Here is an 8,702-nt window from a genome sequence, read left to right as displayed (position 1 = left end):
ATGCATCATGAATCAGAGGCCTGCTCTTTTCTCTCTAATGAGAAACAGTGAGATGTAGTATTTTCTACATTTCTGCTGCCACCATTTGGTTGTTTGCCATCACTGCAACACTTCTGGCTTTGATTAAAGTTCAAGCGCTTATTCACTAACTTCATGCTCCTTGAGTGACTTCTGTCAAACAGAATCTGCAGATATACATTAAATTAAATAATAAATTATCAGATTTTTGTAGATCAATATTTCTGTGGTACGTTTCGACTTTAAAACGACCCATGATGCAAACGAACACATCTCATCGTTAGACCATAGCCACATCTTTCAAACTGCTCTTGGTTTGTGTTAAATAAATGTAGCCCGGCCATGATGACATCAGCATTACATTGTCAGATTTTTATGACCAAGCTCCTCTAGAGCAACAGAGGTTAGATTTCCAGGACAACAGTCTTAAAAGACCATTGCAAGCAGAATATATGTTCAAACACAAAGATGTAATTAATTAGATCAAAAAGGATGAAAATATGACCCAAAATTGCCTAAACATACACAAGTAAATAATAAAAAAAATCTCTTTCTCATTATGTCTTTCTTCTCCTCAACTGCTCTCTCCTCCCTCATTTCCACCTCATCCTCTTCCTCTTCATCTCAAGCATCAAGTCAGGCCTCTAACACACAAAACAGTTTCATTGTCGCAATTACTTTATGCGATAAAAACAGGTGGTTGTGAGCTGACATTATACCAGCTAATGTTAGGCTTGAAGGTCCTAAAAACCATCTTTTCCCTCTGATAAAGAGTTTGATTGCAATCTGACATGTTATCAGAGTTTATTCATTAAGTCCAACAACGTTAGACCCATTTCAATGAGAGTTTCAGTAATGCTAACAGCATTAGAGACTAACAGCAGCAAAAATAGCAGTGCTTACCGATGGAAAGGTTCAGGATAGTCTCAGCAAGTCACCTCAGTATCACTGCCATCAGACATGAGTGAGTTTCATTGACTCCTCAGCTCATATCGGCTCCTTTCACAAAGTTTTACAGCCTCTTCCGGAGTAAATATGTGAACGCACATTGACAGCTGAGGTAAACATCGGACTGATAGCCTACGTTCACTAAAGATGAACCGGGGACCAGAGTTGTTTGTCCTACAGCGGCCGCTGTAGCTGGGATTATACACTTGAATTGCGAAGGGTAAGAAAACAGAACTTATTTGACTGAAATCTCCAATCTACTGTAATCTACACACTTTATATTTAAGTCTTGATTTTATCAGATGTATGGAAAGCCAAATAAGAGGGGGTGGGTTGGGGGTGATGCAATGTCCTCTTCCATAAGCTTATTTTGTGTTCTTCACTAGTTGGAAATGACGTATATAGTAACTTGAATTTCAGAGCTTTCTTTTGATTATGTCTGTGGACCTTATTTAGAGTAAACTAATAAAAAGGAAGTAGATCGTCCTTTCAACCTATGAGCTAACCTGGTGAGCACAAAGTTACTTTATATGTTGATTAGCTGTATTTATGAGAGGCATAACTCATTTTCCAGGCACCTCTCTGATGGTGGCCTCGTAATTAGAGCAAAGTGGATTAGAGCGTGCTTGACTGTGAAATGGTGTGGTGCTGCTGGCCGCTGGAGTGTGAACGACTGTAATTGTTTGTCAAATGACTAATCCAGTGTAAGAAGGTGGAGGTTTTTAAAAGATGATTATGGAAGAAAGTTATTGTGCTTCTGTGCTTGTAAACTGTGAATATACACCAGCTTCTGATTTGCAGGAGGAAACAGAGAGAAGACAGTGTCCTCGTCAGCAATGGAAAATACATGTAATTTCTAGTCTTCTTTTGAGCTGCTGTAATTGATAACACACTCAGCTCAACAGAGCATTTAAGCTCTTTCAGCTCAGTTTATGTTTGTTTATTTTCTTTGGTTTTTTTGTTTTTGTTTTGTGGCCCACAGATTTCATTTCTCTGGCCACACTCAGTTCATTCAACTCAGAATTGCTAAATTAATTTCCAGTTATACTGTAGTCCCCCAGGGATCTCTCCTGGGCCCTCTTTTATTTGTAATCTATCTACTATCTACTTCCTCTTGGTCATATCAGTTTCAAGGTTCAAGGTTCAAGGTTCTTTATTTGTCACATGCATAGTTATACAAGTATAACATACAGTGAAATGTAGCCTGACACGCTCCTCGACATGTGCAAAAATTGGGGGGGGGGGGGGTGTAGAGGAAGAACATTATATATATATATATATATATATATATATATACATATAGTATATACACTGGGTGAATGTGCAGTAGTAGCAGCAAGCAGGTGAATTCTGTACATTAATATGAATAGACATCTGACATTCATGGTTATGCTGATGACACCCAGCTCTACCTATCTACTAACTCTACTACCACTATCCCACCCACTGCCCTCAGTGTTTACCTCCAGGAAATCAAATCTTTGTTTTATTGCAATCTTCTCTAATAAAACATCAATAAAAGTGAGATTTTCCTCATTGGCACCAAATTCACTTTATCTAAATGTAATAGTTTTTCATTTTCTGTTGACAACTCCTTAGTTTCTTCCTCTCTTTCAGATATAGAGTCTGGGTGTCATCCTTGGATAGTATGCTTTCATTTCGCACATCGAAAATAACACCGTGCACATCAGTAAAACTACAAGGTCCTGATCCTTCTGTCTTTGCAACATTAATTGCCTCTGTCTGTCTCTCACACTCACCTGTTCAATCAGCTGTTCTTAGTGATTTTTAAATATTGTAAATATGGTTTTGACTTGATGGGTATTTTTGAACTCAGCTGTTTTGGTGACCTTGAGTGTTTTGAAAGGTGCTTTTTAGTTCACTCTTTCGTAGTATGCCAAGCTGCCGAGCACAGAAGAGATCGTACTACTGAAGACTGTCAGTAGTTGGTGGGAAACCAAAAACAGGAAATAACTAAAAACAGAACTTTTTTGTTTGCTGCTGTTTTTGAGGACAACCGAGGAATGTGAAGCTGATTTGAAATGACTTCAGTCATGTTCTCTCTATCTGCCAAGTTAGTGATCTAATATGTCATCTGTGTAACCTGCCACAGCTTGTTCTATTAAAAAAAAGTACCCTGTTTACACCACAGTGAGTTCAGAAGCCCGCGGCAGTGGAGATCAAGGGGTTGAATGCTACTCTGCACGTAATGCACAGTGTTTTGCAATCCAAATAAATGCTACTCGGTCTGTCAGTTCTGCAAGCTGTTGCCAGAAGTTCACCACAGTTAACTTCCTCTGGAGCACAAACCTAGTTTCAGTGAATGCTGACCCTGCCTCAGGCACCTAAACCACACTTATTGGTGCACTGTATACATACTTCATTGGTGTGCAGCTTTGTCAGTTTGAATGTATGTATGTGTATGTATATGTTAATTGTTCAAACTGAAACATAGGAGCGGTAGTTGTTCTTTTTTAAAGTGTTCTAGGAGTAAGTTGAAGAGGTTTTGGCAGGGAATGGTGATATTTTGGAGGATCGTACTAAGCTGTTGGATATTTACATGGAAAAGTAGTTTCTGTTCCCAGCTGTGGGCTGGTTTGTGTTCTGCCAAAGCTGATGTTGTTTTTCCAACATGGTTTTCCTTTTCCTCCTGTTTTTTTGGAGAGCTTACAAGACTCATGTCCCGAGGAAGCATATCTGATTATTGAGTTTAACCACTTGTTGACTGTTTACTGTCCCACACAGCTTGCAAAGGATTTCTGCTGATGAAGTTTGTCTGTTTTTCAGGTCCATGTTTGCCAGTTGCTCTTTTAAAAGAAGACATAAAAACTTATGGAGTTACATTTGTGCCATAATGTGATTACATGCAGATATTGTTGATTTTGGTACAAACACACACTCTCACTCGTTTTTACATCTTAGTGATGGCATCAAATAATTGACATAGTGATTTCCCTAGCCCGTTAGCCTAACCCTAACCATTAGAAATACATGCCTAATCCTACCCCTTGCCCTAAACATAAACATAACCTAACCCTAACTCTTAAAGCCACATTTTCAGCCTCAAAAATACCTTCAAATTTGTGAGGGCCAACATTTGAACCCCACAAGTAACTGTTGGTCCCCACAAATATAGTGGCATGTCAATTTTTGGTCCTCACAAAGACATTTAAACAAGTACACACACACACACACACACACACACACACACACACACACACACACACACACACACACACACTCACTCACTCACTCAAAAAACAAGACGATGTTCGCCCAAGTTGACATTTCCCTTAAAGGTGCCATATGTGAACATCTTAGAAGCAACTGAATTTTCCAAATAAGTAGTGACATCTCATCACAGTCCTCAGTGTCATTTAACTACCGCTCTACTGGCTCTGTCATGCTGGATATAGACACCACCGGCTTGGATGGATTTACAGGATGGAGGTTTGTCGGTATATTAAAGGTGGGCATAGTTACCATTTAGGTTTTCTTTAAAAATACAATAGGGTAGAGACTTGTGAAAAATTTACTGTTACTGACAATACTACTTTTATGATTTTATTAAGAGGGAACAAATAATGATAAAAGATACAATTTAAAATGGGTTCTGTTATGTGTAGACACAACACTTGCTCATCCAGTTACGGCCTTTTTTAAAAAATATGCTTGAATGATAAGTAGCTTCACAAATAAAAAAAAGAAAAGATTCCTCTGAAAATGGCTCCTTGGAAGCAAAATATACAGAAATGAGTAGTAGCTTAAGACTTTTGCACAGTTACTAACCCTTCATCTACAAAATGAATATCGTGTTGTACTCATTAAGACTTGGAACTCAGCTTGAATTTAGCTGAGTTGCCACATATGCGCGACTAGAAAGCTATGCAGATTTAAGGCCATTGAGCTTTGTCAGAGCCTTAAGCTGCATTTTTTTTTATATTCAGTCCATGAATTACAGTAAGCCTGCAAGTGACTCACTGCCAGCCAGTTTCAGCTGATCTAACCATAACATCATCCTTAAAGAACACACATGTTTTTGTTGTAACTCTTACTATTACCATTCTCCCATTGCTTCACTGCTTCCGTGATAATTTTGACATAAACTGTCAGCTTGACATGTAGGTAAAAACTAGAGGGAGGAGTCATTTATTTTTCTAATAAATGAAAGGTGAAATTAGTCTTTGCATTACAGTAGTTTCTCCACAACATTTTCCTTATTATGCCACAAATCTGCTGCCACACATGTGCAGGGAAGCCTGAAGCCTTTTCAGCTTTGTTTCATTCATCCTGTTGCTGGTTTGCAGTTTGTCAGCAGCCTGAAGGTGAATCTCATCCAATCACTTTGTGAGTTTTGGACAAAACTATTTTGCTTTTTGTAGGACTGCAAATGCTTTATTTTTTATTTTAATTGCTTCTAGTTTACAGGATTTGTACTTTTCACAGTAATTAGTTAACACAGCAAAACAGCTTTTTATGTATTTTGATGAAACTGTTTGTTGTTGTTGTTGTTTTTTGGATGTGTCTGTCTCTAAAGCCCTTACTTGGGTCAGCTTCGATCGTTTAAATGTGACATGATGGTCAACATAAAAGGTTCAGAGATTTTTTTCTAGCATATGTTTGAGTTACTGAACGTAGAGGAGGGACACAAAGTATCTGTTGGGCTAGCATCGAGCTGTTACCATGCATGCTTCATCACCATCTACTATTACCTCCAAGTATCACACAGCACAGTGTTTTATTATAGGCTTACATTTTTCTGCCTTTTGTTGTCACATCCACCTTATGCTCACTTTTAAAAAACATAAATGAAAATTTTTTTTTAATAAAAGAATTATTGTGAAATTTGACTCTGTGTGTAAAATCATAGTTTCTCTGGTTCCTCTAGAAGCCTTAGTCCTGTTGTAATTTTCTTTTGGTGGTTTTTTTTGGGAGTTTTTCGAGGTTACAATTACAGCCTTAACATTAATGCATTCTCGCTGCCTTGGAGTGGGAAGAAATGTAATGAATAATGCATGATGGGATAAAGGTAGTCTGTTTTCTTCTGGGGCATCGTGAACTTCATTATTTATATACTGCTGCCTCAACCTCTCCGTACTCGATGTTCCAGTGAGTGACAGGAAGCCGTGACTTTGCAGCCTTGACACCGACTGCCGCCATCTAGCAATGACAAGCAAAAGGCAACATCTGTCCAAATCTCTCCCCACTGGCTGTCCTGAGAAGTCAGGTCAAAAGAGTTTCTGTTAGAGAGACAGTAATTATAGATGTGCATTAAAGCAGCTTGACAGAGTTTAGTTTTTGCAACATCTCTTTGTGAGTCAGGAGTGAAGGTGACAGCGCCTGGGGCTCCCCCTCTGCTGTGCTCGAAGATAAGTTTTGCAAATACTTTAATTCTTTCCTACTGAGCTGCTGAGTTCTCGCTAGTTTATGCAAGCAGAAGGCCTCTTGGGTCTTCATTTAACCCAATTTTTGGCTGTGCAAAGTACAGTTTGAGTAACACTGGGTATTCTGAGACCATGGTAATCTCAAACTGGCTCAAGGCTGATATGAAAACAGATAATGATCATGACAAAGACATGTGTGAGCAGCGTGGCAGGACTGCGTGAGCTCAGGTGTGACTGGAGAACATTTGCAATTGCTAAGGTCATGCAATATAGTTTTTATCCACTAGAGGGAGACATTCAACTGGATATACAATCTCTCCAGCGCTTAGCACATATCCCCATCACAAACATCAATGACATACTCAGTGTACATAAATGGGCTGGGTTGGTGCAATCCCATGCCCCTCTTCTAGATATGCCCATTACTGGTCTATGATATACAAACATATTAGATAATTTTGATCTTTCTAGTGATAATCTCACTGCACAGATGCTGTTTTTCAAATAAAAGATGCCATAAAGAAACCACAGAAATAATAACCCGAGCCAAAAATCAGCAAACTTAATATTTAAAAACCAGTGATCAATGCTTGGAGGCAAATACAGCCAGCCTGAAGCTATCTTCCCTCTTGCTTAGTGGTGTCCCAGTTCCATAGTAAATGTTAAATGCAGATTTTGAGACTGTTCACATGGGAAGAGTGACAAAGTAAAGTATACTCGACTACCATTCAACAAGCCGCTCAGAGCTACAAGTCACTGTGAATGAAATCGCTGAACAAGCTGTCTCTGGGTTGGGCTTAGCAGCTATGTTCTTCACTTTCTTGCACTGCATTGGATCTCAGTAATATGTACATGTACATTAGCTGTAACAGTACTAACAGTGCACTCATGCATCATTAGGCATGGACTTGCACATGGTCCTCCTGCATTGTTCATAGATGTGATTTTGGGATGCGCATCTTACACTGTTTTTTTCTCATTTTGGGTTTGTTTAGGGTCATATTGTGTATCATTATGGTTATTTGGCATCTATTTGAGCTATTCTATGCCTTTCTGAAGTAATTTTGTATCTTTTTCTGTCTTAATTTGGCCAGCTTGTTGCTCTGTAATGATTTTTATGTGAAATCTTGATTGTTTTGCATAAATTAATGATTGTTTTCTGGGTTAGGGTTAGGGGGCTATTTTTGCATCTTTATAGGTTGTTTGGATTCAATTTAGATCATTTTTTAAATCACTTTAGAGCCAGTGTGTCTCTTTAGAGCCATTTCACATTTTTTGTGGTCATTTAATGTCTTGTCTGAATCTCATTTCGGATATTTTTAGTTCTATTCTAGAGAAATCTAGTTTATTTCAGGAACACACCAATGTTTTTGGGACGCTTAGTGTATCTTCAGAAGGCCTGTCTATCCTTGGGTATGCTTATACCACACAGAGTAACCCTATCCATGAGGAAAATAAGTAAAACAAGTTTTGGTTTATGCAAATATATATGTACATTTAGCAAGTTCTCTAAGCTGAACAGGAAAAAGAGGTAATACACATAGATGTACTCCTTACTAACTTACATCCTCCTTCATAATTGCTGTGGCAAGTCATACAAAGAGAAGCTGCTTTGTGGCACTAGCTGCTGATTTTCATCTTCTTCTTCTTCTTGAAAAGATGCTTTTAATCTAGGATACGTTTGATGTCGCCATCTCAAAATTAGGAAAAGCACAACCCAAATAGCCACAGAGGACTTTTAATGTATTGAGAGAAGTCTGACCAGATGGACTGTCTTTGCCGGGCAGCATTTCAGCAGCATGGAGAACACCCAACCCTGCAGCTTGCTCTGCGTTTACAAACTGCTTATTGAACAGTTACATCGACAACAGTGCTGGCTTGTTCTTTAGGTGAAGATTAGATAGAGCGCACAGTTGGGTGGTTCAGTCATTGAACTCCAATTTCTCACACAAAAACATGTCCAATAACAGGCTTTGGTAATGCTTACTCTAACCAGCCCCTGGCACTATGAGTAGAATTAGTGTTCATAGAGGCAAAAATGACTCAAAGACCTTGTCAGTGGCATTTTGTACAGCCCGACTTATGTTTCCTGGCTTTTCCACACTTCTAATTTGACACAGCCCTGAGTCTTTTGTTGAAGAACAAAAAAGTAATCCAGTAGGGATCAGCGCCGCAGCTCCGCCTGGAGAGGATAAGTAGTTTAGAAAATGGCTGATTGCGTTCAATTAAACTGATGCCTTTAGAGACATTTGCTCCTCAGATGTTGTGGGTCTGTTGTGAATTTAACTGGAATAATTTTTTTTAATCTGGAGTGCTTTATGCTTTAAGGTAATTATTGTAAATTCTTATACT

This window comes from Aulonocara stuartgranti, assembly GCF_965226115.1.
Source record: "Aulonocara stuartgranti genome assembly, chromosome: 14".
In the NCBI taxonomy this organism is placed as follows: Eukaryota; Metazoa; Chordata; class Actinopteri; order Cichliformes; family Cichlidae; genus Aulonocara; species Aulonocara stuartgranti.
Note: the sequence above shows the minus strand (reverse complement) of the source record.